Source organism: Sturnus vulgaris, chromosome 5 (genome assembly GCF_052056855.1).
Source record: "Sturnus vulgaris isolate bStuVul1 chromosome 5, bStuVul1.hap1, whole genome shotgun sequence".
NCBI lineage: Eukaryota > Metazoa > Chordata > Aves > Passeriformes > Sturnidae > Sturnus > Sturnus vulgaris.
This window is the reverse complement of record NC_142247.1, coordinates 53,592,658-53,612,233: the sequence shown is the minus strand read 5'-3', so window position 1 is coordinate 53,612,233 and position 19,576 is coordinate 53,592,658. Positions and strand designations below refer to the sequence as shown.

The 19,576-nt window shown below is 36.9% G+C and overlaps 1 long non-coding RNA gene across 1 annotated transcript in view; it reads left to right on the top strand.

The window, feature by feature from the left end:
* The window catches only part of LOC148223717 (uncharacterized), a 43,578-nt gene that overhangs the window by 12,850 nt on the left and 11,152 nt on the right, over positions 1 to 19,576 (top strand). The window contains exons 3-4 of the long non-coding RNA XR_015804034.1: positions 12,699 to 12,804; positions 14,566 to 14,622. This is a non-coding gene — a long non-coding RNA (uncharacterized LOC148223717). The remainder of the gene's footprint in view (positions 1 to 12,698; positions 12,805 to 14,565; positions 14,623 to 19,576) is intronic.

The following is a 19,576-nucleotide window of genomic DNA, read 5'->3' as shown; positions in this document are numbered from 1 at the left end:
ATTAAAAAGACTCTTACTAGTACTAGCCATTTTATGAATTATCCTCAAAAATAAACTGTTTTAAATTCCAGGCTTCCTTGAGCTGAATTGATTTCAGCTCTAGACAGAGAACCTTATTTTTTATATAGTACCCTGTCTGAAAGGAAGGTCTTGCAATTTTATTTCTCTTTTGCGAACAGGACAAATTTTAAACTTTCTCCTGCAAAACTAGATAGAAAGAAGTCCTCTAGATTATTACTATAGAGGGATATTTCTGCCCTTCTAATCCTTATGGTGGCTTTTTTTAATCTCTTACCAGTTTTCACTACCTCTTCCAAACATGACTATATTATTGCTGCAACCACTGAACTATTGGCACTTTTTACTTTCTGTTTATACTCATTGTGATTAATTTCTAATAAGTTTCTTAGCCCTCTTCAGTAGTGTATTAAGATTTATGTGATCAGCCTTAGGGAGAACTGCATTTCATCCTAAGTATACCTAAAATATGGTGGATGAATCATACCCTAAAAGTGCTGACTTCTTTTCATTGACTACCAGTGGAGCCTTGATGACAGCTCAAAAGTAGACATCAGCACTGTAAATATCAAAAGCTAGGTGAGATTAATTCCTCTGTAAGAAACCAACAGTCTGAAGCAGTTATTGGCTTGGAGACACACTTTTTTTTTTCTTGCCTTTGTATAAATGGAAAACATATTCCAAGGAGAAAATGATGACCCAATTAACCCAGGAGAGTTTCCATAATTGATTTCAAGGTTGTTTTTTATTTTCCTCTTTTTCCAACACTGGCCGAACATAGAATCATTCGGGCTAAAAAGGCGTTAAATGGTGAAATTAGTATGGAAAAAGAAAAAAAAAAGAAAAAAAAAGAAAACAACAACAACAAAAAAAACCCACCCACACAAAAAAAGAGAAAATATAACCCAAAAATAATAATAAAAAAAAGTTTACGTATCATTGAAATATTTTAAGGACACTGATGAGTTGCACCTGAATGATTAATGGGGCACATTAATTACTTTGTCTTACTTTTGCTACTGTCTCCCACTATCACAGTATTTTGCTTCCTGGACGTGGACATAGCATATTTGCTTCACAGAAATGAGACTCCTTTCTTTCCCTGACTCATAGGAACTAAAAGACTTGTCTTAAGAATGAGTTTTGTCCACTCTAATTTTGGACTATCTACAGAGGTGGTCAGTAAACATTCAGGCAATATGGCAAGTGAGGACTTTCTTCATAGAGTCATAGAATTATTTGGGTTAGTGTTGGAGTCAGTAAGTCAGGAGTCTCTCTGAATCTTTCAGAGAGAGATCAGAGTGCAGGGATTGAATTAAAGCCTTTGGAATAATTGAAGTATGTTAAGCCACTCACACATAAGGCAGAAGTAAAAGTTTAGGTTTTAGCATGAGTGAGCAAGCAAGTAAGTAGATAGAATGAGTAGGTAAGTAGATGGAATGAGTAAGTAAGTAAATGGAGTGAGTAAGTAAATATGTGGAATATGTTTTAAGTGTTTTTAGTGAATAAAGATTTCGAATGCCAGAAAAGTAGTACATGTTCTAGTAAAGGTTGAAAAACATAGTCCTAGATACTAGTGTTTCCGTGGAGGCTCCAAGAACCTAGTTTTAGACATAATAAAGTTATAGTTAAGAATATTGCTTACATTTTTCAGTTAGAACAAGATAGACCGTGTATGTAGTTTTTACGTAGCCTGGCATGCTAAGAAACTAGAATTCTAATAGGCTAAAAAATAGTGGTCCAGGTTTACACCTTAGCTTGTTGAGAAGTTTCTATAAAAGAACATGCATTGGGGAGAGCTGGTGCTTTTTGCCATTGCTTTTGCTTTGCTTTGCTTTTGTTCCTGTTCCCATCATCGACACCCAAGAAAAAGATAAGAGCTGCCGAGCTCTGGGACCACCAGGAGCAGCTTCTGCTTCTGTTTGGGACTCTAAGCAAAAACTTGGCATGGACTTTACTGTCTGTAACTTTTACTTTTGAGACTGATGTGCTTCTGCAATAAATAACTTTTGTAGCAACTATCAACTGCTTGGCTCATTAAAAAAAAAAACCCAACAAGTGGGTGCCAAAAGCACCCAGAGACCTAACCCCACAGGTTAGAAGGGACTTTTAAATATCACATAGTTCTCCTTCCCATCCACAGACAGGGACACCTTCCACTAGACCAGGTTGCTCAAAATTACATCCAACTTGAACAATTCCAGGGAGAGGTATCTATGCTGTGGTACACTACACAACTATACTCTGAGCAACCTGTTCCAGTGTTTCATCACTTCCATCATTAAAGCCTCTTCCTTATGTCCATTTTAAATAGACCCTCTTTCAGGTTAAAACCATTGTCCCTTGTCCTGTCACTAGAGGCCCCAGTAAAATGTCTGGAAGCTCCTTTTAAGAGCGGAAAGATCACAATAAGGTCTCCTCCAAGCTCAACAACCCCAGCTCTCAGCCTTTCCTCATAAGAGAGGTATTACACCTCTCCAATAATTTTTTTGATCCTCCTCTGGACCTGTTCTAACAGGTCCATGAATTTCCTGTGCTGGGAACATGACAGCTGGGTGCAGTACTCCAGGTGGGGTCTCACCACAGCAGAGTAGAGGGGCAGAATCACCACCATCCTCTTGCTGGTCTTGCTCTTCATGAAGTCCAAGGTACATCTGGCATTCTCAGCAGCAAGCACACACTGCTGGGTAACATTCAAGTTTTCACCCACCAGTATTCCCAAGTCCTTCTCCTCAGGACTGCTCTCAATCCATTCAATACTGATACTGGAGATGATCCCCACCCATGTCCAGCACCTTGCACTTGGTTTTGTTGATCTTCATGAGGTTCATATGGGTCTACCACTCAAGCTTGTCAAGGTCCCCCTGGATTACATCCCTGCTCTCCAGTGTGGTGACTACAGCATACAGCTTGATATAATCTGTATACTTGCTGCAGGTGCAGTTGATCCTACTATCTATGTCACTGATGAAAACAATAAATAATATTGATTCCAGTACACACCCTTGAGGGACAGCACTTGTTACTGGTTTCCACTCGGACACCAAGCCATCGACTGTAACTTTTTGGATGTGGCCATCCAACCAATAAACTACTAGACTTCTTAATCACATGATTTTCCATAGAAGTCTCTCAATAAAGCACTCCATCACTTGTTTACCTTCCCACCTTTTGTCTCTCTCTCACGTAAAGTCTGGAAACAAGGTCTTTTTCTCAATACACAAGTGCCAAAAGCATCAGGACTTTCCTCTGGGACTTCTATATTTATTGGGGTAAATCAACAGGCAAATAGTGTTCATTGTTGGCTAAGAACTTGCTTTACAGTCCTATTGCACTTATTTGTCAAAAAAACACAAGAGCTGAGATCCAAGAATGGGAGTAATATCTGTGAAGAGAATTCCTTCTGGCTTTATCAGGACTTGTCCATACACAGAGGAATTAGAAGGCCTTGGACAGGATCTGAGCTGGCAACAAAAGGGTAAAAATCTGTACAAGTCACACTTATTTTGCCATACAGGCAGCTTGTTTCCATCACAATTAAATCCTCTTCAGCTTACAGAGCATAACAGAATTATTACTTTGTTCTACAAAAAAAGGGCTATATCATATAGTAATAATAGAGATACCTTAAAAACATTTTAAATCTTTTAATAATTTCAGACATGGAGAATAATTTATATTCTTCCATTTAATTTATTTTAAATAACTTATTTTCAGGGATTTTTATTGTATTAAATATATAATAGCTATGGAAGGAAACAATCAGATTATTTGCTTTAGTCTAATATATTCTTCAACTGCTGTTTCACCCTAAAGCATGGATTAAATGGTGTTTTGCGACAATAATTTTCCTTCTTTGTTTACATAATTTCTTATGGTATACTCTAAACTATTCATTCTTGTTCTATTTTAGACAGAAAAAAATTTCCAAGTTTTGGTGACAATATATCTTGATAAAGGCAATGAAAGACTGACTCTTATCCAAACTATCCCAAGCTGAAATGAATTTATAGCTAAAGAATTGGCTACACTTTGTACATATTTTGTGGAGAGCATTGTAAGTAATAGTCATAAAGAGCAGGATTTTGAGACCCTGTTTGAATGACTGAAGTACCCGACAGCATTACAGAATATAACATACCCAAATCTGACAGGGATAACTCAGGACTTTTTACCTGGCCCCAGGGGGGTCCAGCAGAGAGCTACAAAGATCATTAAGGGACTGGAGCATGTCTGCTAAGAGGAAAGGCTGAGAGAACTGGGCCTGTTTAGCCTTGAGAAGAGATGACTGAGAGGGGACCTCATCAATGTCTGTCAGTATCTGAAGGAGGGGTGCCAAGAGGATGGAGCCAGGCTCTGCTTGGTGGGGCTGAGCAATAGGACAAGAGGCAAAGGGCAGAGACTGATGCATGGGAAGTTCCACCTTAATAGAGTTCTTCTGAGGAAGAACTTCTTTACTGTGCAGTGACCATGCACTGGAACAGGTTACCCACAGAGGCTGTGGAGTCTCCTTCACTAGAGATATTCCAGAACCATCTGGACACAATCCTGTGCCACGTGCAGGGAGGGTGGACCACATGATCCACTGGGGTCCCTTCCAACCTGAGCCATTCTGTGATTCTGTGCCACTATGTTAACTCACATTGAAAAGAGATGGACACCTAATGGACAAAGAGACATCTACATTTAAAAAACTTAATCTTTAAGCTGTGGCTGTCTAGGCTTCCACTGTTGCAAATAAATTAGCATTTCCTTAGGTAATTCACCCTCTCTAGACCCAATTACTTCCTACAGGTACTTCATTGACTTACACCTACTTGATATGTAATGAAATAATATGGATTCATGTCAGCAGTAAAAAGAGCATTTGAGAAGAAATACCGTGTCTACCTTATAGAATTTTCTTTATAGCTGTGTCCAGTAAGTAACCAGCAATGTAGGCATATAGGAATGACAATTGCCTCTACAGTTTAATCCCACCCTTCTGTGACTTTGATTTATGATGATGCCTCTTAAGTAATCACTTTTCAAAGGAGTCCAGAGGGTTTTGGTGTGTTCTGAGGGAGAGACACAAAGAGGGCCTAGATCTTCAGGGCAGCATTTTGATGCCCAAACTAAAAGACTATGATTTCTCTCTAGACAGCTTTTCCCTCTTATTTTTTGCATTACCTCTACAGTTACTCATAAATTAAAGGTTTGTAAAAAAAAAATACATTTCACTGTGTCATCTTACTGCTCTTGAATTTTTAAAATTATTTTTTAAATTAACCTTTTAAAAGGTAATAAAACATATACATTTAAAATTTTTTACCAATACTTTTGATGAGTAGCTTATGTCAAGAAGTGGTAGGTGCTTGTGTCTCTGCTGTTTACTGGCAGTTTCAGTCCTGGTGCACTCATATGAGATGCTTGCTATTCCAACAAAATTCTTCAAGAGAAAACAGGGTAGATGGCTTATATATGTTTTGAAATTGATATGTGCTTTGTCACTCCTGAATGTAAGAAGCCTGAAGCTGGAATTGAATCACACTGAAATGTAGCTAACATACAATATTTCAGTTGTAGAAATACGACTATAGCCTTTTAGCATCTGCTGGGTATGAATTTTTAAATTTGGTACTAAGGAGTAGCAGCACATACTGAATGAATGCTATCCAGTCTCACCCCACAGCAAATCTTGAAGTATTAACTTCTTTCCAATTGCTGCATGCTCATTTAAATTCACTGCTGCATACTGAGATTTTACACTCTGAAAGTGTTACCTTTTTTTATAGAAACCAATACATCAGTGTTGGATGCTAAGGATTGGTACTGCAGGACAGTAAGTTGTGCAAATGCTTGAGTTTAATAAAAGCTACTGTACAGTTTTATGGAAAAGAGGTTTTATTTCCCCATCTTGCTTTTTGAGGGGTTTGCTGAGCCCCTCTGCTGATGTCACATTGCTGTCCAAATCACCCAAGAAACTTGCACATAAATGTCACAATTTTATCTTGGTAAGAGGCATGCACTTACTATGAGAATGAAGAATTAAGGAATTGCATGGGGGAAAGGAAGGAAAGTAGCACAACAGCAGTTTGGAGTTTTGGAGTATCCAATAATTCTAAGATGTGAAATACAGGCTTTAATGCAGTCATGCTGCAAAGGGTTGGTTTTTTTTTAAATGCTGATTTAATCCTTGGTCCTCTGAAACCAGCTCCTCCTTTCCTCATACCTGTCTGCTTAAGCCAGCTATTACCTGTCATAAAAGGTTTTTTAAAAAGCTCTTCCTAAATGGGGTGATGCACAACAATCTTGGTTTTATATTCTAAGTGAACTAAATATTATCTGGCTGCTGAGACTGTTGACTCCTGGCAAAGCTGATGTTGGGGATGGACAATACATTTGGCATGAAGGATTGACAGAATAAGAACATCACTAAGGAAATACACTTTCCTGGTTTTTTACAGATAAAAATTATTACATATGCAAAAGAGCAAATCGACAAGTAAAAGTAACCTTGAGGTATATGTAAACCTTATCCTTATGTCAGTCATGAAATTAATAAAGGAAATCTTCTAAATTTGTTTTAATACTAAAAAGCTGTAATGGAATCACATTTTATTGCTCTATGGTCATAATAGCATCCCACCAAACCATACCTCAATTGGCTTAGAACAGACTCTTGAATTAAAGCCTTCTATAAGCAAACACTACTATTTCTTAGAAATTATGGACTTTAACAAGGATTGATTTTCCTAACTCTTCCTTATGCCTTTCATCAGCTGTGCAAAGCTCTTGATATAGATACACTGAAATATTCTTTAGAAGAGTTTTCTAAATACTGTCTAGAAGAGCTTTCTAGAGCTCAATAATTTATTTTTTAATGTAGGAGTCTTTTAGAGACTAAAAAAAATATTTTAGGAGTTTAAAAAAATTCATTTGAACATATTTATATTTCACTTTGAATATGGCTTTAAAAATTGTTACCTGCAAAATCCTGATGATTCTGTCTTATTGAAGTCCAAAATTCTACCTCAGAAAGCTAATGTTAACTTCATATAAAAATAAATAGTTACTGTGCACAAACTGACATTTCAAAAGGCTAAGTAGGTACTGGCTACAAAAGAAGCATAAGTTTATTATAAAAAACATTTTCACCTCTTTACAGGCTAGAAATGTTATTTTTGATTTCTGATCTCCAAAACAATTCAATACAAAGAAAATGCAAGAAAGGAGTGAGAATTGTAGCTCCCGTTTTAAAATGTATATTGTGTCACTGCTGTTGCACACCTTTGATCTGTTGCTGGTTTGTTGTCATCTGAAGTCTTTCATTGTTGAAAAAGTATCTTACCAATTACTGTTTTCAATAATAGTGTTCTGCCATGGTTGACCGGATGGTCCGAGACCAGATCATATTAAGAAGCTTCTTCCGTCCTTTTTTTTCTGGATAATTGCCTTGGGGAGACACTGTACTTATAATGTTGAGTTAGTTTGTTATGCTAAAATGTCAGAAAAGACAATGTATTTGTGAAATTAGAGCTGGCGTTAAAAGGAGTTAAAAACTAACAGGAACAGGGTCAACCCTCAGACACACACTCCCTGCAAATTTTAATTACCAGATTATAAATTCCTGTTTTAAATGTGAGCCTTGAGATTTTTTTCTTGGTGAATGCTTAATACTCACTTTATGCTGTCTTGGTACCAGCATTACAGAGTTACTGGCAAAATGAAATTGCTTTTGTTGGCAAAAAAAAAAATTCCAGTCTATGTAAAGAAATGAATCCTAGGAAACTCAATAAAATTTATTTTGTCTTGCTAAAGGAAATGTTTCGAAGCATGAAGATATATTTTCATGAAAAATGCCAAATCCAAGTTTCAGTTACTTAAGTAAAAGTATCTGAAAGGATAGAAACAGTGTGAGAAATCTAAAAGAGCTTTGAAGAAAAATAACACACACCTACAAAGGAGTATTTTATCAGTGGGGAAGCACAGTGCTTGCTTAATTCAGCCCTTTCTTACCCCGTGATGGGTCATGCCTTATCATATCATATATATCACCCAAGACACAGATGCCAGAAGAGAGGCGAGTGGCGAGGACTGGCAGGGGCTCTGCCTGCATCCCTCTGATTCCCTGCATGTGAGCACCCCAAGGACACTTTCAGGTGCAATTTAATTCTCCCACTGGATTTGGAAGGATAAGCTTCCTCCTCCTCCCCTACCGAGCTCGATGTCTGCTCCCTGCACTGTCCCATCCCACACAGCCAAATCCTGCCGTGCAGCAGCCCCCGCCCAGTGCGCTCACACCCAGCTGCATCTGCTCCTTCCTGGGTCCATCAGGAGGGGTCCTGCCTTCTGCCCTTGACAGATCCTCTTGTCCTGCGCATGAAGTGATGACAAAAGCATCTCTCCTCCCTTTCTGAGCAATGCTTAGTTTTGAGCGACATAAACGAAAAGAGGGAAAATGAAACTTCCTGACGAGCTGTGGAAGGGATAAGCAGAATCTGGCCTTTAGACCATGAATCTGACTTATGCTAAACCATGTTAATTTCTTGGCATGCAAAGGCATGCCAGAAAGGAAGTAGAGCCTGAGCCTGTGTACAAAATAAGATTCAAGTGAGGAAAAGCACCTCAATAAACAGGTGGTGCATCTGTTACTGCTAGGGCATGGCGGATGCTGCTTTTCTACAAGTCTTTTTAATTGTTGGAAACAGAAATAACTTGTGAGAGAATCTTGTATATGGCTGCATGGATATACAGTGTCTATCCATATACAAACATATGGGTATATGTCTATTTTTATGTATTATATAAACCTATCTTTATACATATATACATTGTGTCTGTATATGCATATACATATAGACATCTTGTCATATGGCCTTCATGCTTGTGAACTAAAATACTATGTAAGTTCTGGTGCTCTCTGTGAAAAAATTTCAAGAGACTTCCCTGTAGTAAGAAGCTTTTTTAAACAGCCAAACCTGTCCTTCTCATCAATCACAGCACCTTTAAATATATATGTACACTTGAAACACTTAATTCCATGGCTAAACAATCACATAACTTCTAAAACAATGGTAATAATCAATATCCAGGCTGGATTTTTCAATTACTGCTATGTATGAGCTATAGATGCAGCTGGAAACATTGTAATATCATCTTCAGAAATAGTTTTCATTTAAAGTATATTGCATAGGGCAAAAGCTAATAAAATAAAAATTGGTTGAAGTCCAAATGATTTCCTACCTGATTCTACCTCTGGAATAAAAAATATCCTAGTCTCAATCATGTTTAATTTTCCACCCTTCCACCAAGCTAGACATTTCTGTGAGGTTCATTACATGTTTCTTCCTTGCTCAGCAGCATTGCCATCAGTAAACTCAACAGCTAGAGAATGAGATGGAAACAGAAAGGCATAACATCACAAATGCCGAACTCAAGGCTGTTGGATTCAGTATCTCCTTAATATCTGGCAAAAAAATAAAATACTCAAAAACCCCAAAACAAAACCAAAACAGAACATAACCGCTATGGCTGAGAGACAAAACATTTAGTTTGGCATTTTGTTATGTAGATAACAATTTTGTATTTACAATGCATTGCTACATCTAGCAGCCTGATTCACCAAATATATAGGGACACATATTGCTCTTCCTTTTTCCACTGAAAATCTCCAGTGAAATCAATTAATTTACATTAAGTTGCTCAAAAACGAGGATCTGAAGTCCTGTGACCTAAACAGACAGTGGATAAGACTCCTTTGGCAATGAAACAGAGCAAAAATAAAGATTACTCTGAAGATACTTCTCTTACTGTGCTCTTTGGATATTCTTCAGCCATCAGAGTAGGTATTGCAAAATCATTTCCTATCCAACTTTGTTTCAGTCAGTAATTTTATCTTATCCTATGAGAAATGTGAAAGAAGATTCATATACCTTTAAAGGATTTTTGAACTCTTTGGGGGAAATCAAATCACTCAGAATTCCTCTTATTGCATAGATTTCTTCAGCTAGTAGAGAAAGAACTACTGCAGCACAGCAGAGTGGTGAGCTGAGTATGAATGCCAAGTAGAAAGTAAATCTATGACTGTAGGTAAAAGGAAACAACTGTTGCTAGCCACAGCTGCTGCTTCCTTACTTTTAATTTTTTAAAACCTCTTTTAAGATTCATAGTTGATCCTTGTCAAGGAAATGTTCTTCCTTAATTGCAATACTCAGTTCCTGATTTGCTAGGCTGGAAATGAGAGCTTTCCTAAATAGTGTATTTGATTTTTTTCCCCTCGGAAGCTAATGGAGCTAAAAGTCATGTTCTTTTGTGCTGCAGCTTCTTCCCTACTGATGCTGCCTCCTTGAAGCAGCTGATTCTGCTCCATGAGTGTCATTCTGGGTGACAGCCCAGAGCTCTGATTTCCTTGGGACTTTCCTAATTGCATGCTGCAGCAGTCGTGCTAAAGCTGGTCTCATTTCCTAGGGATTGAAAGAATGTGTAACAGGCTCAGAATGTAACAATCCTACTGTTTTGAAAAAAAAATTTCATCATTTTAATACATTGTCTATGCTTTACAGCTGTCTTCTTGATCAAGGTTTTCCTTGCAGAATGGTAGGTTTCAGAATTTTTCTAGTAAGCCAAAAAGTTCTTAGTTCGCAGGGAGGGAGGAAAGATTTTACAAATAAATCTAACCCAAACAATCTATACTTACTGGGCTAATGCTTTCCATGAGAAATGATTTTTATTATTTGTAATAAGTATGATGGAACTTATAAAATTGCCAGGAATATGATCCAATATGAACAAGGAAGCCTTTATTATGTGTTGGAACTAAAGCAGGCTTTAGTGAGATGGAAATTCACCATGAAGAAAGGCTACTGTAAGAAAAGCTGGCTAAAGTTTAAAGGTAATGAGAAATGTCTCAGTCTGACTTAAGTTTAACTATTTATATGCTCACAGAGTTCATCTAGTTGCATGTCATCACAATTTTTTTGTTTTTATTCTATCCAAATTTTTTCAGAGCTTTTGCTGTTCCTGTTCTCTCATTATTCTATTTCAAATGACATAAACAACTGTTCTATCTACCTATCTGAGATCTATCTGAGGATAAAAATTCTGTATGTTTTTTTTCTGTATTGTATATCCATTTGGTGACTTTTTTCCCTAAATTACCAGCTACCCAAGTTGAATCCTGTTTCTGGTGACAGAAGCACAGTGAGCTCTTGTGCCCCTGACAGTTTCTGTAGAGGCCCCTATAAAAAAAATTGACTGATTTTTAATCCATATAGCACTTAATTTATCATTGTTTTATAGAGTCCATCACAAAGTTTACCCAGCTGTAGAATTTTTCTGTCTTTTAAAGCTACAGTATCAGGCTAAACATTCTCACTTAAGAGTTTTTCCACATGACTGTACACCTTAGAGCCATTTCACTTTATCTGAGCTAACTCACAAATTCTGTGTAAGACAGGATTGGCATTTTTCAAGTTTACTTTCAAATAAATTCAATGTGAAGATAACTATACCTCTCCAGGGACTGCACAGAAGAAGTTATCTCAATCTTCAGATAGAAGCTAAACATAAGAACTGTACAAGAACCATTTTTATTGTCTGCTGTTGCAGAAGCCACCAAAAGGTATAGGTTATTCTGATGCTTTTCTAATTCTACAGAAATAATCAGAAGAAGGTCTTCACCATCCATCTCAGTACTGTAGGGTTTTTGATCCCCATCTGTCTCACTCATCTGCCAAAACTTGTGAATGTATAAGATTTTTTTCCTGTGATTTGTGTGACTAAGATTTTAGCCAAGGCAGACATTAATAATCCCTGATAGAGATACAATTTACTCATTTCTCAGTGGATGATCTTTAGACTTGATGTTAGTTCACAATTTAGACTGTTCCAGCCTACATTCCATGCACAGGCTGACATCCACTGTAATGTATCTTCTCAGTGTCCCAAAGGGATATTACTCTAGTTTACCAATACAAGTATCACACTAAGCATAATTTTTCAGAATCCAGTCTCTGTTTATACAAAATAAATTTTATTGAAGCTTAGTTCAGATGATAATAAGTCCAAAAACATCCAGTGAATTTAAAATAATTATTTAATCAAAACCTTTAATATTTCTAATACACAAGCTTTGTCTCCACCATAGTCAGGCATTTTTCATTTACTCTTTAAGATTTTCTACAGGTAGTGGAGAAGGTGTTTACCATGTCATTGTGAAGGGGTACTCATGTATTTTCCAGTTAATTTTTTCAGTGCCTCTATTTTGATATCAGATTGTCCTCTTCAGTATGCTAATTGTTTAATGTCATAACAAGGATGGAGCAGAGTATTCTGGTGTGGACAAGAGATATGCTGTAGCCCTTTGCTCTGAACTACCAGAATAAAAAATTGACAATCTAGTTATAGCTTTACAAACAGAGAAAGTTTTATAGATTTTGCTCTGCTACCAGCAGAACTAATGAAAATCATCATATTGCAATAATATTCCTCAATTTCTCTATTATGGGCTATGGCTTTTAGTTGCTAAGGCCACCAAAACTCAACATAGAAAAAAAGAAAGGAATTCAAGACAGAGAAATAAAGTTAAAATCCCATATTCAGAGTTTTAACAAGAATGCTGAACTGATTTTTGTGGGTTTTTTTTCCTACCAAAACAGCTACTTTATTATGCTCAGTAAATTCTCCTTTTCTGTGCCTAGTTTCTCACAGGCATTTGTTCTTCTTTTGTGGTGTCAATGAAGGCAGAACCTTCAGCTTCTCAGAATAAGAAAACAAGAAATATTGACAATGAATATCACAATCCAGGTCTGTAACCTTTTTTTTTTTTAATTTTAAATACCATAGATTTCAGATTGAATGCTTCAACTCTGTGATTCAGGACGGCTGTTGACTTTTTTTTTACTACTCATGTACAGGTATACACACCAAATGAAATCACAATGTATACTTTTAGCTGTACCCAACAGCTTGTTGAAAAAAAACGCAAACAAATAAAAAAAACAGAATAAATAACCCAAAATCACATAAGCAACATCCCAGGTGAGGTAAATAGCTTCATCAAGAGTAAAGCCTATAATGACAATGAATTTTGCCAAACAAAAATATGTGCCTGAAACGGACAAAATTGATAAATACACATTTCTTTTTTAACACCATCTGTATGCATGCATGTTACCCCATACACACAGAAATAAGAGAAATATTTTTCTGAAATGTTCAGATTAAAGGCAAGAGTAATGTGTAAATACACAGACAAAGATTGGAGAGTGTGTGTATTTGCACTTAAAATACAAATAAGCAATTAAATAAATTTTAAAAAGAATTGTTGTTGTGTACCTTAGATATACTGAGGTGACCCAACAAGCTGTTGCTGAAATCAACAGTGACAATTGTCTTCATGATAAAAGAAGTGAAGAAATTTTCAAGAAGATGAAGTCATAAAACAGTGTTATAAACATTTAGTGTCACAAATATTTATTCCAAGCCTTGCACAGATATACCATAGATTTTACTTGCTACTAATGTTGGAAAGATATAAAGTAGAGCATCATGGTATCAATACCATCTTCCCTCCAATAACTTTTCCCTGAATGCCCTTTCTTTATTTCCTTAATTTTGATTTTATTTTTAATAATCAAGCCACTGCTGTGCATGCAGACAGTGATTCTACATACATTGTACTCTATAAAGAAATAGTATTTAAGGAGGATCAGGGTATGACTACCAAAAGAATAGAGACATACACACAGACCGTAGCAGTTAGACCACAGTTCTTGGCTTGCCTTACTTCAAACATTTAAGGGATACACACACATTAGGACTTCAGTCCTCTCATGTAGTCTATGGAAAAAGCTAGATGTATCATATAGTCACCCACCTTAACTAAGATCTAGGTCATTTTGTGAAAATAACTTCCTTTCTCCACATAATTTAGCTCATGTTAGATGTTCTGAGGTCTGTGCCTAAAGAAAGTGTATGCCTATAAGCTCTTCCTGTATATCTTAAGTATTTTATGACACTGCAAAGAAGAAAGGAGTAATGGCTATAAACTAAAACATAGGAAGTTACACCTCAACATGAGGAGGAATTTCTGTACATTGAGAGTGGCAGAGCACTAGAACAGACTGCCAAGGAGTGGGAGTTTCCCTCTCTGGGGACATTCAAAATCCACCCGACTCATTCCTGTGTCACCTGCTCCAGGTGACCCTGTCTTGGCAGAGGGATGGGCTAGATGATCTCCAGATCTTCCAACCCTAAAAATTCTGATTTTTTGATTTTGTGAAATGAACCTTTACCCATGTGACTTTATCTGAATTTCTCATATTTCAGTTTTACACCTAAAAATAGATTTGAAGTAGTTCAGCATGAAAGTTACTAATTTATTATTTAAGACACTTTTTTAAAATAACATGCAACATTTAACAAAGAAGGAAGGTAGATAGGAAGGAAAGCAAAGAAAACACACATCAATTTCAATAAACCTTTAGGCTGGGCCATGCACAGCTATTGGATTTTTATAAACTCCATTTCATCAATTAATAGTTTTGTTTCTATCTTTTCCCTTAGCTATTGTGCTTATTGTCTGCACAAATTTCTCACCTTTTGGTCAACAGAGTTCCAGGGGTAAAACATTAATTTTCTTTATGTTTAATTGGATTCATATGCTACTTATCTAACCAAGAGCCCATTAAATACACAAGAAATTTTATAATTTACTTACGAAGATGTTTCTTGTTATTGTTTTCATAAGGAATGGCTTCGATAATGCTTTTTAACTGTAGGTCATTTGGTTTATGCTCTTTAACTCTAGATTGTTATTAGCTACTAACTCATACAGATTAAAAGAAGGGTATCACAAGTATTATGTAGTCAAAAAATGCACTAAATAACTGCAAAAGCCTCATACATAGCTAATGCTTATGATTTATTTGCTTTATGAATGCATTACATTCCAAACAGAATTTGGTTTCAGAAAGATGATGAGAAACTATATACAAGATAACTGGCACAAGAAGAGCACCAGTAGCTCAGTCTGGTATGAATGGGGCTGGGTTATAAATGTGGTTTTCTCTTTGCTTTTCAGCTGAGAAGCAACCACAGAAGTTTTGCCTGAGGCATAGTCTCAGAAGTGCTAGCCTGCACTGTCTTACCAGAAGGCCATTACATTAGTGGGGTTTGTCAGAGCATACCCATGTCTAACCACACTCCCCAGACACAGTCCACAGACCCGGGGTACCAGCAGAGGAGATGCCCTGGGACAGACAGAATTTGCTACTGGTGTGGTTTAACCCCAGCCAGCCACCGGCTACCACAGCTGCTCACTCACTCACCCACCCACCACAGGCCTGCGGAGAAAACTGGAAAAGTAAAAGCTATGTAACTCATGGGTTGAGATAGTTAATAGATAAAGCAAAAGCTGTACACACAAGCAAATTAATTTACCACAAGGTAAATTTACCACAAGGAATTAATTCACCACTTCCCACGTGCAGGTAGGTGTTTAGCCATCCCCAGGAGAGCGGGGCCCTGTCACAGGTAACAGCGACTCGGGAAGACAAATGCTATCACTTGAAACATTTCCCCCTTCCTCCTCTTCCCTCCACTTTACACACTGAGCATGATGCCATATGGTCTGGAATATCGCTTGGATCAGTTGGGGTCACCTGTCCCAGCTGTGTCTCCCACCTTCCCATGCACCCACAGCTCCCCTGCCAACATGACAGAAAAGGCCTTGGCTCCTCACAAGCCATGTTCAACTATAACAAAAACTTCACTATATTACCAGCACTATTTTCAACACAAATCCAAAACACAGCCTCACACTAGGCGCTGTGAAGAAAATTACCTCAGCCAAAACCACACACCTACAGAACAGCTGCAAACCCAGAGTTCCTCTCCTCCCTTACATGGGGAGTTCTCACAGCTCAAGACATCCTTCAGAGGCAGGAGCCAGCATCATCCCCAGCACCACAGGACAGACCACAAACCCTGGAGCTTGCTGGGGCAACTGCAAGGGATCTGAATTTCTGCAAAGTTAATGTTACTGCCAAAGGCTCTTGCATTAAAAACAGTTTGAATGAAGCATTTGGCATAACCCTTGGCACAATGCAAGGCATATCATTTCTCTCAGTTGAACAAAGTGCTGACAAAAATATTACAAGGGCAGAACATGACCCAATAATAGTGTCTGCCTTCTCATTCAGAAAATGCTGTGGCAAATCTCTCACAGTGGCAAATCAAAATGAATTAAGGGTTTAGGACCTGACAGTGCACAAGTGTGAAAACAGGCTTCCATCCCTTACAAGCAACTGCATTCAGCATCATGGCAGTCACACAGCAGATATTTTCACTTTCACAAAAGTGCATTCCTTGGTAAAGGGGAAAAGCTGATTATTTGAACTGACAATTTCTAAAATACATTTACCAAATTTTTTTTCAATGGAGCAATAAATATTTAAAATAAATGTTTCACAGTTCACAGCACAGAATTCCAACATTCAGCTAAAAGCATTCTGCTAAAATACTGCCATCTTGCAATAAAATCTGAAGGTAAATGGACTGTTATGAACTAATCTAGTGCATTTTAATTTTGTTCCGCAAGTTTGTGCTACTTTTATTAGCTCCTTTTCTTTGGCCTTCGAGGGAAAGATGTATAATAGCGAATACTAAAAATGTATGTGATGTAAAGTGAGTTTGATATATTCATTTTCTTTTCATAGCATCCCTTCCTTCTTGAAACAGTGACCTCAACTTCTATCAGCCTTCACGACTGATTTACTATGACTGGTTTAAGCTAGTAATAGCTTAATTGCCAAAGGTTTAGAAATTCAGATAGGAGAGCAGGGGATGGCTGTCCAAAATGGTATTCATATCTCCACTCCCTACAAATTGGCCTGGAAAAAATTTTGAAAATCATGATTCATCATTGAAAATTTCATGATTTTTGGAGAAAACGTGCCATTAATCTTCTGCATTTCTGCTTCCCATCCAAAAGGCATGCAGCCCTTATAAACCAAGGTTAAAATAACTGTGTCTTTTAAAATGAAAGATCTCTAATCCCAGTTCTATTTTGTAAGGTTTAGTTCAGCCCCGTTGCTGTGTAAAGTATTCACAAAATACTGCACATATATATATTTTAGATGAACTTTCATTATTAGTTTTACAAATGCCAGTGAAATCTCTTAGTTCAAGATGCCTTCAACAAGCGAGCTAACAAGCAGTCCTTGAGCTGTTCTCTACTGTCCTATCTTTGTGAGCAAAGAAATTTTCCGTGTTTGCTGGTGCACAATATCTTCCCTTTACAGAAAGTCTTACGGGGTAACCATCTTAGATACTGCTGTACTGTGCAGATGGGAAGGAGGTACGATGTCCCTGGAGACAGTTCTCCACTAGGCACAAAGAGCAAAGTTTTAGAGCTCTTGACTCGAAATATTCTTCCCAATTAAAACCTTACATTTTGTCTGTGATAGTATATGCGTGAGATCTCCAGCTATACTCTCAGAAAAGAAAATTGTATTTTCATGTAGCAAGAAAAGCAGGTTTATGTGAGTGAGGATCTTGAAATGTGCTATCACATTTAATCTGAAAGTCTTAGCCTACAAGATCTACAATGCCTGGAAACATCTTTAATCCTTAATGGTCACAGAAAACAAATACAGATAAAACCATTACTAAAGTAATTCAGCAAAACCATATAATCTGATACTTTAAAACAAGGGAAGAAAAAACACAGAAATAATTTTCTGAGGTATAAGAGTTCCAAACATTTTATTTTTTTTTTTTGGTACTGGTGAATTTTGGAATTCGAGAAAATTTTGTAAGTTAACCATTTGAGCATGAATTGCAATTTTCACATGCAAACAGCAAAATAAACCAATCAAAACTAAACAGAGTAATAGCTACTTGTCTAACTAATAACTAATAGTCAATAATAACTAATTCTCAAACAATTCCCATCATAAAATAAAATAAATATCAATGGGATGGTAAGCCGTTTCATTCTGTTTGCCAAGAGATACCCACAAAAAAGGAGTGAAATACGTTCAAAACATACAGAGCAGAAGCGGTGTGAAATCAAACATTGCAATACTTGAGTAACTCACTCTTAGTATAAACATGAAGAAAACATGCCAGAGCCTCTTCACAATTAGCCTGCGGTTTTGATTTCCTTCTTTTTACTATTTATAATTTTTTCTCCCCTCTGCTAGTCTAGGTAAATTTGTTTGCAAGCAAAGCATTCTTAAGAAGACCACAAAAATGTATTTATGGAGCAATTCCATCCCAGTTTCTTCTTTCTGGTAAATTTCTGTCTGTTTGCATTTTTCTGAATTAATTTCAGCCAGGAGAGTCTACATATAGGCTTAGAGTGTGACTATCAACAGTTAAGAAGGTAGTGTTGTCCAAATAAATAAGGTTACTAAAATTAATGCAAAAATCAGGTTTAATAAACAGTCCATGTTTCACATGTTTTATACTACAAGCAATGCTACTTCCATTGGGGAATGCTCCAGTGCTTTGTAGAATGTAGACTACAACTCTCTGGGGTTTGATTTTTTTGCTCCTTCTGTCAGTGAAAATAAAATTAAAATTAGCCTGCACAAGTAGTAATTCCCCAATTCATAAATAATAATACTATCTTTCTATTCATAAATAAGAAACTATCTTTCTGTTCATTTCGACAAGAAGCTCCAAATGGAAAAAAAAATCAAAACCAAAGACTATTGACGGTTTAATTATTTTAACACATAGATTAATTTGGGACGACCAGAGGAAATAAATGTGATCACCTGGTGGAAACACCATCATCTATATAGCTGAATTTTAGTGAATGACTGAATACAGTCAAATCCCACACTGAGCTCATTTCAGCAGGTTTTTATTTGAAGATCCTATGCATGGCCAGAACAAATGACATCTTCAGAGGTACCTAAGTGAGCTTGGGGATAGACCAAAAAAAGGGTTATATCACCTCAGACAAATTTGAAAGTAAAGTGCTTAAAGTCTTGTTGTGTGGTGTTGGATTGATGGGTGCAGCTGTAGCAATCACCGTGCCCTCTGACTTCACACCACATCTATCTTCATCCTGCTTCAGTCAACACTGGATATTGAAACTCTCCCATCATACCTGTCTTTAATTTACCACAGACTCCCTAATTCCAGATTAATTATTTTCAATCTTCAGGTCAGCTGCCTTATACATGAATATTAAAACTTGAAATCATGCCCTCCAGTAAGAAACTTGCATGACTTTCCAGAATAAGCAAGATTAATCAGACATGATAATTATGATAATAAATGTAATACTAACTTATCACATCACATAAATTCAGCTAAATGAGCTCTGTGGCAACAGCAGTTAAGTATTAAGAGAAAAGGCAATGACAATCTACATTATTGAAAAGAAAACCTTCAGCAGTTGAATCAAAGCCATTTTTTACAGTCTATATATATTTATCTTCTTATCTATATGCCTTGTGTACTTGGAGGCAGCAAAAATACCTGAATCTAATGCCTTGGCAAGTTAACCTCAGGAGTGTAAACTTTGAAACAACCTATTAAAATATAAGGTAGGGAATTA